Below are 17,142 nucleotides of genomic sequence, written 5' to 3'. Positions count from 1 at the left end.
TTTGCTGGTGATAATAGGTCAAAGTCAAGGTACCACTTTACTGGGGATAATAATAATAAGACACACATGGCTTCTGCATGGGGTGTGTGACAATAGACTGTTTAGAACGCAGTCGGCACCGAGCGCAGCGACCATTACTTCTTTTGAGTGCTAAGCCGACGATGAGTCTTCGAAATGCAACCGGCGCTGAAAACGACCAACACTGCTTCTTAACAACCCAGCCGGCGCTGAATTTGTTAAAAACACAGTTGGCACTTAGGACGGCCCGTGCTATCACGTGAGCACGGTCGACGCTAAGTTGCTGAGCATGTAGCCGGCGCTAGGGTTGTTGAAACACAACCGATACTAAGCATTGGCAAATATAGCTGGCAGTAGGTGTTGGTAGGCACAGCCGGTGCTAGACTTTCTGAAGACACGGCCGACGCCCACCAAAAACACATAGTCGGCACTAGATGACTTCGACCGTGTAGCCGACGTTAAGTATGGATTAATATTCAGGCCATGACCCAAGCCCAACCCGATCCTAGTCTGTGTTGCGTGGCATTTTAATGAGGTGGCAATGAGACTGAGCCCGAGGCTCGAGTCAAAACCTGACCCGGTCCGACCATCCACGTTTGACCTTCCTGGACATGGTTGGAATTCCCCTTTTATGAGGGACATTTAGAGGGAAACCCCCCATTTTTCCCATTTTTCACCAGAGGGTTTAAAAAAAAAAACTTGGGGTAAAGCTTTTTAGCAGTGAGAAGCAGGCAACCAGGGTTTTCGACTGAGGGTTTGCAGAAGTTTTGCCAGCAAACAGAGAAGGTTCCAGCAAGTCTAACAGGGATTTTGCCAGAATTTATGAACTTACAGGGACTTGCAATGAGTGCAGTGAAGCTATCGGGGAGTTTCGTCGTGAATTTCGAGAGTAGAAGAGGCGACGGAAGAAGGAGACAAGAGTTGCAGCAGCAGGTTGTGCGGGGCTTTCCGCAGGCTCTAGCGGTTTTCCAGCGAGAGAACGTGGTTTTTCTGGCAACTTGGGGGAGTTGCAGATAATTTCCAGCGGTTTTGGTGACTTTCCGGCCAAGATGCAAGCAGGGAGAGTCTCATAGTGGGTTTTCAGTGAAAGACCGAAGGGCACAAGGAAAACGGACCGTTGCTGAAGCCGAACGGCTGTAGGGAAGGCGATGGTTGTCATTCGCTCGTGTGTTAGGCGGTGCAGAAGGACGTGGCGACGGTTGTGAGGCGGCGTAGTAGGGCTCGAGGTGTCACACGTAGAATCTGTGGCACGTGTGAGAGGTTTGAACACGGCTAGCACTAGATGTTTGCAAACACAGTCGGTGCTAGGAATTAGCAAGCACAACCGGCGTTAGGCCTTGGTAGACACAACCAGCGCTAAGGTTTAAGTGCTCAGCCGACGTTAAAGTTTAACAGACACAGTCGACACAAAGGGTTAACGAATACAGCCGGCGTTAAGCTTTGAGTGCACAGCAGGCGCTAAGTGTTAGGGGACACAACTGGCGCTAAGGTTTGAGTGCTCAGCCGGTGCTAAAGTTTAGCGGACACAACTGACGCTAAGGATTAATGGACACAGCCGAAGTTAAGCTTTGAGTGCACAGCTGGCACTAAGCGTTAGCGGACACAGCCGGAGCTAAGCTTTGAATGCAGAGTCGGCAATGATCCAGTGCCTTAACAATTTTGATTTGGGAGTAAACCACTAAGCCCTTTTATAATGGCTAGTTCTTCTTACCAAATTTTTGATGTGAAGAATCTTCCGAGAGGAGGAAAGGTCAGTACTGATAACTTTAGTGTGAGACTTTAACAAGAGGGAAGCCCATTTGGCTAACAAGGCCCATATGCGAACCAGAGTGGCCTCTTAGTATCACTTTTATTACTGACTCGGTTCGTTTTGAATTCCACGAGGGTAACGACATTAATGTTAGCATCGAAGAAGGGGTGGCGCTCCTTCGTTGTATGCACAAGAACATAACTTCTGGGGAGAAGTTGCCTACCCTAGGAAAACGAATGGTACAGGCAAAAGGGCTACTATTGTGGTCTGGAAGAGGCCTTCGAATACAGGGGGAGCTCCAATATTTAAAGGGATACTCTTCCTAGACAGCCAAGGTGTTAATGTCGCACAAAAGAATTCTTAAGCATGCTTCTCTGCTAGCAGCGGTCCAATGTTCAGGCAGCTACTATGATCAATGCTTTAATACTGTCAAAGTATTACTGGAGACTTGGAGTCACATTAGCAATACCTGGCTTCTTGGGCATGGGGAAGCAGGAATCTCTTTGCTAGATCTTCAATTTATTGGAGGCCTTCCGATGATCGAGGCCATTATGACTGGTTCGTGCCTCTGAAGTCGGTCATCTTTGGTGGTGCTAGCTTGGGAGATGAAGAGCCGCCTGCCAGTCTCCAAAAGATCTTTGAGTCTTGCCAATTAGTTCATGGCAAGTCTAACAATGGTCAAGTAACCTTCATCGAATGGGTGAAATTCTTTTGTGGGGACTATCCTGAAGGCGGTCGGGGTACTTCGAAAGGAAAAGGGAAGGCAGTTGTGAAGGGGACGCTCGTGTATCAATCTAAGACCAGCGATGACTGCGGCTTTTTGGCTGCATATTTGGCCTTATTTTTGTGCAAGTTCGTGCTCCCCGGGTGGGCAGACGACGTTCATCCAGGCGTATTGTATGTAGCCTGTGACATGGCCAGAGGGCGTGAGTATGCCCTTGCTCAACCAGTCTTGTGTAACATTTACCATGGCTTGGGGGCCATCTCCCGTAGAGAAGCCTACAAACGCAAAGGGGGAGGGAATGGGATTGTAGGAGAAGAGGCATTTCCATGGGATTTTAATACTCTATTCCCCATTCATTACGTGTATGGGTGGCTAGGGGCCTATTTCCCTGCCACTTATGTGAGGAGCCAGGGCGTAGGGAACAAATTGTGGCCCTTCTTGATGAGTATTGTTGGCCAAAAGGCTATCTTTCATAGCCCAGGGGAAGCTCAAGGCTTATTTGGGAATGACTCTTTGAATATGCATTGGGTCCCATTTCCGGTTGGAAGCTTCACTGATCATGCTTTCGTTGATGAACTGGGGAAGGAGCTAGACGATGCTCCAACAACCATCAGGGAACTCATGTTCATCTTGAGAATTAGAGGACGAGTTCTGCCTTATCGAACTACGGACAGTGCCAGATTAGAAAGATATTTCCCCCACCGCTTCGCCCGTCAGCATGGGCTTGATCAGGGCTGCCCCTTCCCAGTGTTCTTCGAAAAGCGCCAAGGCAGAGGAAAATGGGGAAGCTGGAAGAGTTGGGGACTCTTCGAGAATGCTGGTTACTAGAACATATACGGACAGCTTGGTCCACGTGTCTACAAACGACAGAGATCAGCAAGTATGTGTTACCTCACTTTGGTAGGAAGGTCTGAATGACCAAGGCCTATACGAACTGGTGGAGGATCACCAGCAAGAGATACTGAGATGAGGATCAACCTTAGAGAGGAGAGAACGACAAACTGGTACCAGGAGACTAGGCAGAGGAGAGTGGTGGATCCTCCTTCTCTTGACGAAGTCTTTGTCTTGGAATATCCCTCGAACTGGCAAGCTCTAGGGATCCCTCGAGAGATAGCTGCCGATGACGTCTCGTCGGAATTTCTAGCTGTGAAACAGAGATCTAAGAGTGTCTTTGATAAACTCAGTTTCATATTTGAATGGGATGATGGCCGACAGGTCCCTGGTTATGGGAAGCGTCCCTCACAGGACATGAACGCTATGATTGAGAGTGGTCCTCATAGTAGACTGGCTGAGGGCCCCTCTCTAGGGGGAATTCTGAAGCGGCAGCTCCTTCTTCGGTAGGGGGAAAGAACAAAAAACGCTCCACCACTACTGACATTCGTGCGTCTTCTCCAGTTAATGGGCATACTCGGAGGCATGTGGGCACCAATCTTCCTGTGATCTCAGAACCAGGAGGTAGCTCTTCCTCATCTAATCATTTAGCAACTCCACCTGTGTTACCTTCTGCACTTTCTCCACCATCTTCTGTCTCTCCTGAATTGTCTTCTTCTTCAGAGACTAAAGCAAATGACTTCGACCCTTCTGAGCCCATTGTTATTCCTTCTGAGTAGAAAGTGACTCTAGATCTGGGGAGGAGCCTTTGAGTCCAAGGGCCATTCCTAAGTCAGAGCCAGCTCTGATGGAGACTAACAAGGCTGAAGGTCCCGAAGCAATTGCTCCAGGAAGGGAATCTGATGCCGATGTGGCCTCTATGCTTCAGTGGTTTAATTCCCCGATTGAGGCAGGGGCTATGATTCAAGAAGAAGGTCCTGTAGTTAATGATGCCCCTCAGTACCAAGAGGTCGTTGCCCTTGAGGGCACAAAACATGAAGATGAAGGGGTTGAAATTTTCGTGGCTGAGGTTCTGGCTGATGAGGGTGTAGGTCAAATGGAAGAAACCATGGGTGGAGCTGAATCGACCATTGACGAAGGCCAAAGGGAAAAGGCAGCTTCTGAACTTGCCAATGTTGAAGTGGTAGTTCAGGAGGGTGAGAAGCATGGGGAATAAGTTTCTTTGAAGGTCGCTGAGACAAAAATGGAGACCCCCATAAGAGAGGGTCAAGCCAGCGAGGCCGAGATTGAAGAACCCAGGTAGGTTGAGGCTAGGGCTGCCTCTGAGTCTGAGGGGCAAGAAGCTCTGGACCTTGCCATCGTTCCAGAGGAGCCAGTGGCTCAGATGACTATCACTTCAACCAGCCCGGTCCTTGAAGCCGAAGCCTCTTCAGTAGTCGTAATCCCAGCAGCACCATTTAGGCCCGGGGTTTCTGGTATGATTGCAGGCATGCTTCGAGCAGGCCTTCAAGGTTTAAGAGAGCTACCTTTCAATGAGTTGGGCAAGGCTTTGGCCAAACTGAGGGAATCTATTGTGACCATTGCGGTTGGAAGTTCACCAAAAGTCCTTTCCCATTTTGATGCAACCCTAAATGAGTTGGAGAGCTAGCGGTCGGGAATACTACATCATGAGGCAGAAATCAGCAAGCTAGCCTCCTTGGAGGAGTCAATCTTGCGTCATCGCGAGAAGATAGATTCTTACACTAAGAAGAAGGCCACGATGACTAGTTGTCAACAGGATCTCAAGAGGGAGGCACAAAGCAGCTATAAGAGAATGATTGAAATAAGAGAGGAAATGAGACTATTGAGGCAGGAATTTGTTGGTCTTGAGACATAGATGATCCAGAGGAGGGCCATGGAGGCCTTTTTGGTTACAGATTTGTCCAAACTTGCTTGCACCATTGAGTCCAAAAACTGTGGCGAGGGAGGAGGAGACCCAAATGGTGGCCAAATTGAAAGAGCGTGTCAAGGGCACCGAGACTTCTCCTGCGGCGTGCAGCATAGAGATCAATAGGATAATTGATCAGTTTTTTAAAATGTCTTTTCTTTTATCAGCACTTATAAAAGTTTTTACTGATTAATAAAGTGCTTTTTTTTTTCTTCTGATTGACTTTACTGTATGATTTCATTCTCCTCTTACTTTGTTGTACTTCATGTATTTTTTTTTAAACGCCGCTCGATATATTAATACCCTAGGCCTTGTTTAGCCCCATGATGTGCTGTCGTGGCTTATATAGATTCGAAATTGGGAGTCATTGCTTTTTCTCCTCTTAATGTTTGATTGGCCAAGGGCTCATAGTTCATTTTCCTTACCATTTGGTGAGCCTTCTCACTATAGATAGTCTAGCAGGAGGGCCTTCTGGCTCCATTAGTGGTGCATTCACTTCAAACCCATCATAGCTTTTGGTCTCAGGCACGAACTCCTTCAGATGTTTTGAAGTGAAACGCATGACCTCCAATTGAATCTTGAGACTGCGAACTTCGCTTCTTAAGCTAGCTAGGGGATCCTGCCCTTGAAGGGAAGAAGATTGCTCTTTCTCAAACTGCTCTCCTCCCACCAAACAAATAAAGTGTAGAAATTGCGGCTGGTCACTGATCCGAGGAGCATCCTCTATACTTATAACAACCGGATTTTGACAAATCTTTCACAACGGTTGGCACACCACCTCTGCTTTCAAGAGTGCAGTGGGAATATGCAGGACTTTCTTATCGTCAAGTGTATAGGTGATCTTTGGAGCCGAGAATTCTATCCCCATGAGTGCTCAATCTCAGGAATGACCTTTGGTTCATCCTCCGACCAAGGTGGCTCAGAACTAGGGGCAGAGGGAAAAGACTCCTTTTCAGGTGAAGAAGGAGTTTCTTAAGGATGATAGTTGAGACGTTAGAATGAATAAGGCTTAGAGGTAAAATTCTGCCCTGCCTTTCTTCCTCTTTGAACATGTTCACCAATGTTCCTCCAACATCCTCAACATCTTCATGAGGTGAAGATGTTGTCTTCATTGTAGACTTGTGACCTTCATCATTCAGCTTCTGAGGCGACACCAAATCTGTGAAGTAATATTTAGCATCAGTGTAATGAGCTTCAACTACAGGGAACGATCTTTTGTCGGCATAGACCGTATGTTGTCTCTCATGTCGGCTATACTTGAAGCATTGGTGCAACGTAGACGGAACCACCCCTTGGTCATGGATCCATGGCCGACCGAGGAGAATGTTGTAGGAAGTGTTTGTGTCGATTACATGAAACTGGGCATAATCATTCATCTCACCGATCTTAAAACAAAGGCGAACTGTGACAGCTAGCTTCTCTCCTGACTGGTTGAACCCTTGAACTGTGACGTGTGTCGGAGTACGATCTTCATACCCTAATTCTAATCGAGAAAGGATCCTCTTTGGAATAAGGTTGACTACCGACCCTCCATCTAACATCATTCAGTTGATGGGGCATGCATGTAATTCAACAAAGAGAGGGAGATTATAAAACTTTTCTCCCAGCTGCCGATCATCCTCTGAAAAGGTAATTGACATACATCCTTCTAAAGTCATCGGGTCTACTTCAATAAGTTCTACTTCTGTCTCGTACACCTCTGGGTTAGAGAGAGCCTGAACCAAACCCATCCAGTAATCCCTCGAGAGCATGAGGGCGTCGTAGATAATGAGGAGAGCTAGAAGCTTCCGTAGACGCCCTATCACATCATATTTCACCTTTTCTTGATCAAGGCCTTGTACTCCTAATCCTACCATTGGTTTGGGTGGTATGTTGGGTTGAGGAGCAGGTTTGGGTGGAAGAGGTTTATTTTGGCCTGCTGGATGACTTAATTGCACAATGGGCTTAGTTCGAGTGATGGTGGTTTGAGGTTTTGGAAGTGATTGAGTACATGGGATCCAAAGTGTCCCAAGGAATTGGAAAATAGGTTGTTTGAGGTATTGGGCATGGGAAGGAGCCCAGGGAGCTGTAAGATAGGCAAATTAGTCTTTGGATTAGGGGACAATGAGGGACTAGGAAACTTCAAGGTGTCCGACTTCTACGATGGAGGTTGCAGCATCCTTCCCTATCTGAGCCCGTGATGGATGATGCTTTTAAGATTTGCACCATGTCGCAAGCTTCTTGAGAGTAGAAGCTTTGCCCTCTTGATTCTCTCAGACTCTGCTCAAAATCGGGTTCAGAGGGCCACTATGGTTTCTTTGGCTTCGACTTTTTGTGCTTCTGTAAAGAAGGTGGCTCTGCCTTGGCTTTAGCTACCAGGGCATCAACAACTATTAAGAATCCTGCTGCATGTGCCAGGGTCTTTCTCAATTTTTTTTGTTGCATCCTGCTTATGTTGATCCCTTCAACTTCTCTATTGAGAGCTCAAAGTCCAAACATTTCAAGGTTGTACCTGCAAGAGACATAGGAGAAGAAAGATGAGAAGTAGAAGAAGAAGAAGGAGAACGGTCAGGAAGTGGGGGACTTTTAAGGTCGTTCCCCTCATCGGACAGATATAGGTGGTTTTTTACGTCATCATCAGGGTTCGACGTGTGCAGCGAATCTTTTAGGTCTTTCCCTTGCTTAGACCGTTGGGGCGTGCTTTTAACGTCGTCACCCTCATTGGATGTGTGCAGGGAATCTTTTAGGTATTTTCCTTGCTTAGACCGTTGGGAAGTGCTTTTAACATTGTCACCCTCATTAGACGTGTACAGCGAATCTTTTAGGTCTTTCCCTTACTTAGACCATTGGGGAGTGCTTTGAACGTCGTCACCCTCATTGGATGTGTTCTGAGGAGAAGATGACTCAGGGACGTCTTCTTGACGAGATGGAGAAGGAAGAAGGATCTTGTCAAGGATAAAGTCCAGCAAAGTTGGCAATGGGGGAAGGGGTCTGAGAAATTCTTGCTCAACTAGAGGTTGAGTTGTTTTGTTTCTCTGACGAGCAGCCCTTGGTGCCCATCTCCTGGTTTTCTGAGGTGGTGTTTGATTCGTCTTGCTAGGCTTGTGAATAGCCTTAGCTTGGCAAACTGCTTCTCGTCTTAAGGACATGACTCTACTTCGCCCATAATGGACTATCCATGGATGAGAAGTCGAGGGTTCCGCAGAATCTGAATCACTATTAGGAAGGTCTTGTGTAGGGAGATCCTCTTGTGTCAGTGGAGTAGTGGCTTGAGGATCACTTACTAGGACATGGTAAAACTCCTAACATTCCCACATTTTATTTGCGAATATATCATGGAAACGGGTGCATTCTCACAGGTAGTGGCCGCATATCTAGTGATACAGGCACCAACGATCATCAGTGCGCTGTGCAAGGCTTCGAGGCTGCCTGGCCTGTTTCAGTGTGATTAGGCCTTTCTAAAGCATTATAACAAAGAAGACATAAAGGATACCAGGGGCTTCATCTTCCTCTTGGATGGTTACCGCATGGGAGGCTTCTGTTGCCTGGAATGCCTGCTTTAAGTCTTCCTGTTTTATCTGACCCTTCTGGATTAGGGCCTCGATAATATCTTTTAACGTGTAGCAGTCATCTGTGGGGTGATTGATCCTTCGATTGTAGGCACAATAATTTTCCATGTGTTGAGCTCGGCTTGCTCAGCGAACTTGGCTTCAGGAAGCTCGATCATGTTTTGTTTCAACAACAGAAACAATGCAGGGACCCATTCTTTCTCAAAGGGGTAGACTTTGTTCCTATGCCTGGTGAAATAATCATCCCAATTAAGATTCGCTAGCGGGGGTACTCGGTTGTACGAATGTTGTTGCTTACCTGCCTAGGCGTTAAGTTTGTAGTGCTCACACCTTTAGAGAGGTTCAAAGTTTGGAAGGGAGCTTTCTTTGGATCAGTGACCGTGACAGCTGCACTGATCACTCCTTTCTGTTGGCTGCTCTGGGTGTTAATCCAAGAGCTACCATTACCCCAATTGTTCCCTGAACTAGTAGACAGTTGTCGTGACCCGTCGTGGTGGCGTGATAGACTTTCTATGCGGACAGATTTGGAGATCAGCTCTGACATGGAAGTTGGTTTAGAGGCCTCGACGTGTAGACCAATCTCAAGTCGCATGTTCCGTACGCAAGTTTGGACTGCTCCCTTCTTGGGCATAGGATTGGGATGGCGAGTGGCCAAATTTCTCCATCTTGATATGAACTGGTCCACGGGCTCATCGGGATCTTGAGTCAGGGTGAGAAGTTCAATACTCTGAACCTCTCTCTCAACCTCATAGAAACGCTGGTAGAACAGCTTCTCCATTTCCTCCCATGGATGTATTGAGTTAGGAGGGAGTCAAGCATACCATTGAAAGGCTGGGTCGTCAAGGGTTTTAACAAACTGAGGAAGAAGGAGTCTCCCATCAGCCGATGTTTCTCGACATGCTGCTTGAAAGTGGGCGATATTCTAGTTCGAGGATGTGGTCCCATGAATAGGAGAAACTTCCCTTATTGTGATCTGAGGGAAATGGGACCTGGTCGACTGAAGTCGGCTTGGGCAGAGGAGGATGAAGGATTCGATCTTCCATCAGGTCTTTGCCTGGAGCTCTCTTGTGGGCTGCAGAGACACGACCGAAATGATGGGGCTGGTTCAAGATGGCACTCTCGGGGAACGTCTTCGAGTACCATGGCTGGAGGTGCTTGCTCGAAGGAGGAGGAGCAGGCACGAACGGGGTTGACTCATGAGAATGCCTGAGTCGAGGCCGAGGGGATGTCTGTGACGACGACGCGTGTGCGCCCATTGAAGAAGGATCACGGTTGATCTGGGGGTAAGCCCGAGCTTGAGCAAGTGGTCTGATCTTAGGATGTCGAGGACTGCGAGCAAGTGTCTGCAAGAGAACAGGTGGAGGCCTACCCTTTACAGGGTGTGCTTGTGTGCTGAGTAGGAGAACAAGGAGGTCGTCTCTTGTGTACTCGAGTTGGCACACTGACGGCGTTACCCCGAGCAGTGAGATGCATATGAGCAGTGTATGCAAGACCTGGCCTTGGAAGATCTTGGGTGATGACCCACGAGCCTTATAGTGTGTGTGAGGGTTGGAGGTCACAGGGTCTCCACCTCGATGTGTTGATCCTCTAGGGATAGAGACTGGTGGTGGTGCAGGAATGTGGGGGGTAGACTTGTGGCAACCCATAGAAGCAATGGCAACTTGCTTGCCCATTGCAGAGAGGGGCTGGGCAATCCAGCATACCTCAGCGATATGACCGACAAGTGACTTGCCGGTGGCAGGGTGCATACTGTGTGGGTTAACAGATGTGTTACCGATGCAAGGCACCTTGGTGGAGGTTCCACTAGAGCGAGGAGATGGGGAGTTAGGGACTTTTAGGTCCCTGCTCACGCCAATCCAGGTTAAGACCTGAGAGCTAGACCCGGGGTCTTTGCTCAAAAGAACGGTTGGAACAAAGTTAAAGGAACTTGTTCCCTGGGGACACTCGAGAATGTGGGGATAAGAAAATCCTCGATTCGAATGAATGGGTTACCCAGCAGCCATAAGTGATGTGTGAATACAGAAAATAAAAAAGAGAAACTAGTCAAACAAGTACGATCTGACTAAAGGGCAGTAAGTCCCCAGTGGAGTGACCAAGCTAGTTAGGTGCCTCGATCTTGCCCTCCGAATCATAATGATTGGGCGGCATGCATCTCGGATTTCAGGGGAGACTCAGGACTTTTGAGATCGCTCTCTCGGGAATCTCGTTAGAAAACAAAGGCAGGTATTACCAACTGATGAGAGAGGAATTTAAGGTGGATTCGGGACTTACTCGGGCTGACACACATGGGTGCCTTCTTAGATCACAAAGAAAGCTCCCCAGTCGTAAAACTGGTTCGAAATCGCCTCCCTTGGCTTGTATTTTCCTGTTTTCTGCAATCACATATATATGGCAAATGTTATAAGACAGGTGGGTCAACAGACATCACCTTGTCTCTCTGGTGAATGCACACAGGTGTGTGCATTCATAATAAGAAGAGAAGAATAAGAGGAGGAAGATGGGGAGAGAAGAATTTAACGAGGTGGGGAGATCAGCAACATGACTAAGCTAGTGGGTAATGAGCCTGATGTGGTAGTAAAACGAGCTCAATAACTTAGACTAGCTCAACATAATTACTATTAGACATCAATACCGATACTGAATAGCTAGACATAATGGTTAGTCTGTCGTGGCAATAAAGCGAGCACGGTAATTTAAGCACAAAAATATTATGGCTAGACGACAGGACTACCATGATAGGCTAATCTCAACCCCTCTTAATCAAACGAAAGAATAACAGAAAGAATGAAAATCATAAAGAGTGAATAAGAAGTAAGAGAATAAGAAGAGAAGAGAAAGAAAGAAAGGAAAAGAGTGTGAGAGAAGACAGAAGGAACGAGAGAGGAGAGAGAAAGACACAGTCGACGCTAGGCATCGCTGGTTGTGTTGGAAGGCGAAGAGAAAGAAAGACACAGTTAACGCTAGGCATCACCGGCTGTGTTTAAGAAGAACAGAAAGAAAGACATAGTTGGCGCTAGGCATCGCTGGCTATGTTGGAAGAAGAAGGGAGAGAGGGCACAATCGGCGCGAAACTTCACGGATTGTGCTAGAAAGAGAGGAGAGAGAAGATGCTCGTCTTGATGCTAGAAAGAGAGGAGAGAGAAGATGCTAGAAAGAGAGGAGAGAGAAGATGCTCGTCTTGATGAGATGAACATGCTCACAAAATTTGAGAGTGATCCGACCTGGAACGAATAAGATATAGGCCTCGAAAGTCATTGCCTGTGACTATGAAAACAGTCACCTTTAATTGTGTTATGGTGTAGGGTGGCCACACGGGAATAGTGCGCGGCCTACCCCTTTTCGATATTTTACCCATAACTCTGTCCTAGAGTGCCCGATTAAACCGAAACTTGACTCATAGGGGTTTTCGACCATGACGGATCCAATTGTGGTGGTCCCATAGCTATTTACTGCACCAAAAATATAGTTCTAGTTACGGGATCCATTTCAGGGTGCTTGAGGCCAATTTTTTCGAAATTGGTTCTTTGTGTTCACTATCTTAAACATGTCTGACTGCAATGAAACTTGACGGGTGGCCTTTTGGAGTGTTGATGAAGATCTTAACCAATAATGGGGCCATTCTGAGACTGTCAAAATTTTCACTATTTTGTAAGCTTTATTGACTTGCTTCCTCTTTATTCCGCATCAGGGACCAAGGTGCTGGAAAAAGTGTTCAAACAGTGGGTTCGAATCCTAAGTGACCCAAAGTATGTCAAATATTTGGGGTTATTTTGTTTGGCCTGATATTTTGTGGGTCCGCCTGAGCCACTTGTCGTGATGTGTGTGAGAGGTTGTTGCATGGCTTTGTAACCTTTCAAGTGAGATGGTCGGGCAGTTCAACCACCATCTTAGGGTGCGTCGGGTGTCATGCAAGATGTGCGGCACCCGTGCGAAGCGTATGTGAGGTGACCTTGCGGAGTGTCGATTGCGAGAGAGGAGATAGTGGCCCTAGAACCTCTCTTAGACTTGAGGTTGGTGGATAGTCCACCAGTAACCATGTGAGCATGAGATGTGGTGGCTTTAGAACCACCCATACAATTTACAACATGGACTGACCATTGATGCTAGTAGAAAGGGAGTAAAGGGTTTGAAGTCCCTTTCCTCAGTTTACCTGAGCCTGAGCATAGGTGCGAAGAACAGAGTTGCTTCGCAGAAGGAGGGTGGGAGCAAAGGTTTGAAGAACCTTTCTTCCCAAAAATGAGCTCACGGGTGTGAGTATCATGACATCCCCGACTAGGAAGTAAGAAAAGTTAGTGAACTCCAAAGACATTTTTAGGTACGAATTTAGCGTTATATAGGTTTGTGAGCGAACCGAACCAACTATAAGGTGGTGCGTCTCTAGTGGAGTTGTCAGTTGGTCGGCCTAAATTTTCGTCGCTTGGGCATCGCGAAGGTTCCCAAGTCGATAAGCCCCTCTCAAACAATCGCAGGGCACATGTGTGCATGTGCGCACGTGTGCTAGGTGCAGATAGGTACCAATGGTGAGAGGACTTTATGACGGCAAGGAGGGAGTCGAGCACCTACCTCACCGGTTGGGTTCGTGGGACGCACCGGGCCTTAAGCCTTCTTAGATCATTTCGGAAGCCCTCTGGCTATCCTCTCAATGCGGTTTGAATCCGGCTTCCTCACTTCGTTGTACAACACCAGAATTCGCACACTGAAAATGAATTCGCAGTTCACCTCTTATTGTCTCCTCCTATTAAGTAATTCATAGGCAGATTGGGGGCTTCTAGCCTGAAGAAAATAGAGATTGAGAGTAGATAGAGAAGAAGAAGAAATAGAGAAGAGAAAGGAGGAAACTGACCTAAAAATTGGGCAGCCTTCCAGCGTAACCTCTACTGAGAGGTATTCTCATAGACAAGAAAGATTATAGGCTTGAAGCCCAAGTATCCAAAATGATTTTAAGATAGCGAAGTATGTGAGTTGAGCCCATCCAGAAATCACTACCCAAAGAGCCTTCTAAAGAATTAACCGAAAAGAAGGGGTGGGGGAGAGGGCAGAGAGAGAATGAAAACGAAAGATGGAAGAAGAATAGAAGAGAGAAAAGAATACCTCTCACAACTCAGACACTTAAAGGGGGATACGAGGATGATCTGAGAGTCAAACTCTCTAAAAAGCGGCCACTCAAAGACCCTAACTAAAGTGTCTAAATCAGAGAGAAGTGAGAGAAAGAAGAGATCAAGATAAGAGAAAAGAAAAGGGTGAAATATAAAAAATAAAAGAAAGAGATGAGACAGAAGAGGGAGACCTCTCACAACTCTGACACATGAAGGAAGATAAGAGGACATTCTGAGAGTCGAGCTTTCTAAGAAGTCACCACTAAAACACCTTAACTAAAGTGTCTGGGTTGGCGAAGAGAGATAAAGAGAAGTGAAAAGAGAGCTTCAAAAGTTAAGAAAGAGAAAGAGAGAGTGAGAGAGAGATAAAATGAGAATGAGAGTGAAATAGAGAGAAATGAAGTGAGAGAAGGGGAGAGAAGTTACGGACCCACTATGAGTTTGTGCGAGGGAGAGTGAGAGAGAATGGTACAAAAAGAGAGGGAGAGAGAAGAGTAAGAGAGGATTTCATGGACCCTTTGTGGGTACATGAGAGAGAGGAGTAAGAGGGGGAGAGTGAAGTTCATAGACCTGTTGTAGGTCTGTGAGAAAGAGGACAGATGGGAGAGAGAGGATATGATACGGGGGAGAGGGGAGGTTCACGGACCTATTGTAGGTTTGTGAGAGAGAAGAGAAGAGAGATGGGGGAGAGAGGAGAGAAGAGGAGAGAGAGGGAGATGAAGGAGAGATGAGAAAGATATGGGGGAGAGAGAAGAGAAAAGGAGAGAGAGAGTTGGAGAGATGAGAGAGAGATAGGGAATGAAAGAGAGGAGGGGGAGTCACAGACCCGCAGCAGGTCTGTGTAAGGGGAGGAGAGGAGAGGTAAGAGAGAGAGATGAGAGAAAAGAGAGGGAGAGAGACATGCCCGTCGTGAGTTTTTGAGAGGGGAGAGAAGATGGGAGACAGGGGAGAGAAGAGAGGAAAGAGAGGGAGATAGGCACGAGCTTGCCGTGAGCCCATGAGAGGGGAGAGGAGAGTGGATAAAAGAGAGAGAAGGGGAAAAAAAGCATGGGCCCACTACTGGCCCATTAGATGAAGAGAGAGAGGATAGTAAAGGGGGAGAAAGAGGTGGAGAGAGAGAATGGACTCACAGTGGGTCCGTTAGAGAGGCAGAGGAGAAGGAAGAGAGAGAAGTTAAAGAGAGTGGAGAGAGAATGGATCGAGTACTTAGGCCTGAGTCAGGTTCAGGTGTGCCCTTAGTGGTCTCTTGAATGCTCTTAAAGAGGGTTTGGACTTTGGGTTGGAGGGTTAGACTCTAAGTTTGAGGGTAAATGAACCTAGGAGGGCTAGGGTGACTGAGGTGTATGGTTTGGTGTAGCTAGGGGTAAGGTGTGTGGTTTAGGGTAGTGTAGGGTTTAGGGTGGTGTAAGGAAAAGGCTAGGTGTAATGTGGTCTAGGGAGTAGGGTGAAAGGAGTACGAAGTAGGGTAATGTAGGGTGTAGGGTAATGTAGGCTAGTCTAGAGAGTAGGAGTAGGGAGTAAGGAGTATGGTAGTCTAAAGAGTAGGGAGTAGGGAGTTTGAGGTTTGGAAGTTGGGAGTTGGAAGTGGAAGATGCCATGTGTATTCTCTCTCTTGTCAAATGTTTCTTTCACCTCTCTCTTGGGTTTGAAAATAAGCCACAAGCAAGAGCAATGACTCAAAATTTTGATTGATCTTCCAAAACTAGGTTACAAATGACTAATTCGCTTATATAGGCACCCACAAAACATGGGTTGATGCCCAAAACTCATCAAAATTGCTAAAAAAATAGGCAATTAAATTTTATAAAAACAAATTAAAAATAAGGCTAAAATGACCATTTTACCCCAGGACACTTTTTCGAAAATAACCATCTCTCTTGGAGGGGCCTCATGCCATTGGTATGCCACATGAGCTCTTTCAGACCTTTTCAATGATAATTTGGACAATCAAACACCATAGAACTACTGCTTGCATTATCACGAACATTTTGATGCCCATTATTTGGCTTGCTTCGGAGTTTTGTAGTCAGACCCAAAATCTGGCCATGTTCATGAACTTTTGAATTTTCGATCATCGATATAGAACAATTTGTCCCATCTCAAATCTTCTTTTTTATTTCAAACTGAAAAGGACTTCGTGACTATCATTTTAGAATAAAAATCATTCGATTTGGTTGTCATTTAAGAACTTTCCAAATTGGGGAGGTCGCCAGAAAATGGTATTATGGAGACCGGAAAACTTGGCTTCTTTAAACTCAAAATTAAGTGTCTTTCGGTCTGCGATCATGCGCAAATACTACCTTGAAATGAAGCCCTCAAATATACGATCACAACGGACCCATATTATGATCGCAAATACTACCTTGAAATGAAGCCCTCAAATATACGATCACAACGGACCCATATTTGAGACAATCCGGTATCGGGGCTTTAAGATATGGCTTCTTGCACAATGGGATGTTTCTCTTTAAAAAACTGCAATACATGAGTTAAAAACTCAAGTTCTCTCTAGAAATTCTTTCGTCTCGGGCATCGTCATAAAGAGTGCCATATATCAAAGCGAGCGGATAGGAGAGCTCTTGAACATATCCAAATTTTAGAGAAATTGGCCTTAAAATGAGAAAGTTATAGTCATCACAAGATAATCTCAAAATTGAATGTCACAGTTTACGGAAACTGGTACACCGAGGCTGCACCATAATATTGTAAAACCCATCCATTTATGGCCAGTTAGGAGCAGAATGCTCCTGGAAGGTCCAAACGAACGGAAAATTGGTATCTATGGGTCTCTAGAATTTTCGGATCTAATGGTGATGGTCTGATAACCATCAGAGGAATCGATAATAGAGCCCAAGTTATAAGGTCCATTTTCAGTATGATAGGATTTAGAATTACGAACCGTGTTTCATCCTGATTGGCTTTAAACTTGTCAGATTGCGACGAAACTTGGTGTCCGTAGGGCATCCAAAGCTACCTTTCAATGCATTTTGAGGTCGATCTGATACGTTTTTCAAGTTTACCAAAAAAAATAGGCTTATTTCTAGAGTGCTCTTGTGGTCCGCTAGCATTTTTGGTACATGTGGGACCAGGTTGCGACTGGCTCCTTCTTTATATGCACCGGGGATCCAAATGAGTCAAAAATACCCTATAACAATATTGCATAATGCCGATTTCAAAAGAGTAGTATTGCAGGACTACTTATCGTTGCTCTAAAACTACGTATAAAAATAATGCATTTCTGTATATTA

The 17,142-nt window shown here is 46.2% G+C and overlaps 1 long non-coding RNA gene across 1 annotated transcript in view; it reads left to right on the top strand.

Moving 5' to 3' along the window:
- Positions 1–17,142, top strand: part of LOC148781634 (uncharacterized) — a 32,131-nt gene that overhangs the window by 10,632 nt on the left and 4,357 nt on the right. The window lies entirely within an intron of this gene.

The sequence above is a fragment of the Amborella trichopoda genome, chromosome 6 (genome assembly GCF_054954075.1).
Source record: "Amborella trichopoda isolate Santa Cruz 75 chromosome 6, AtrichopodaSantaCruz75HAP2 v2.0, whole genome shotgun sequence".
NCBI classification, from domain to species: Eukaryota; Viridiplantae; Streptophyta; class Magnoliopsida; order Amborellales; family Amborellaceae; genus Amborella; species Amborella trichopoda.
Note: the sequence above shows the minus strand (reverse complement) of the source record. Positions and strands in the feature narration are given on the sequence as shown.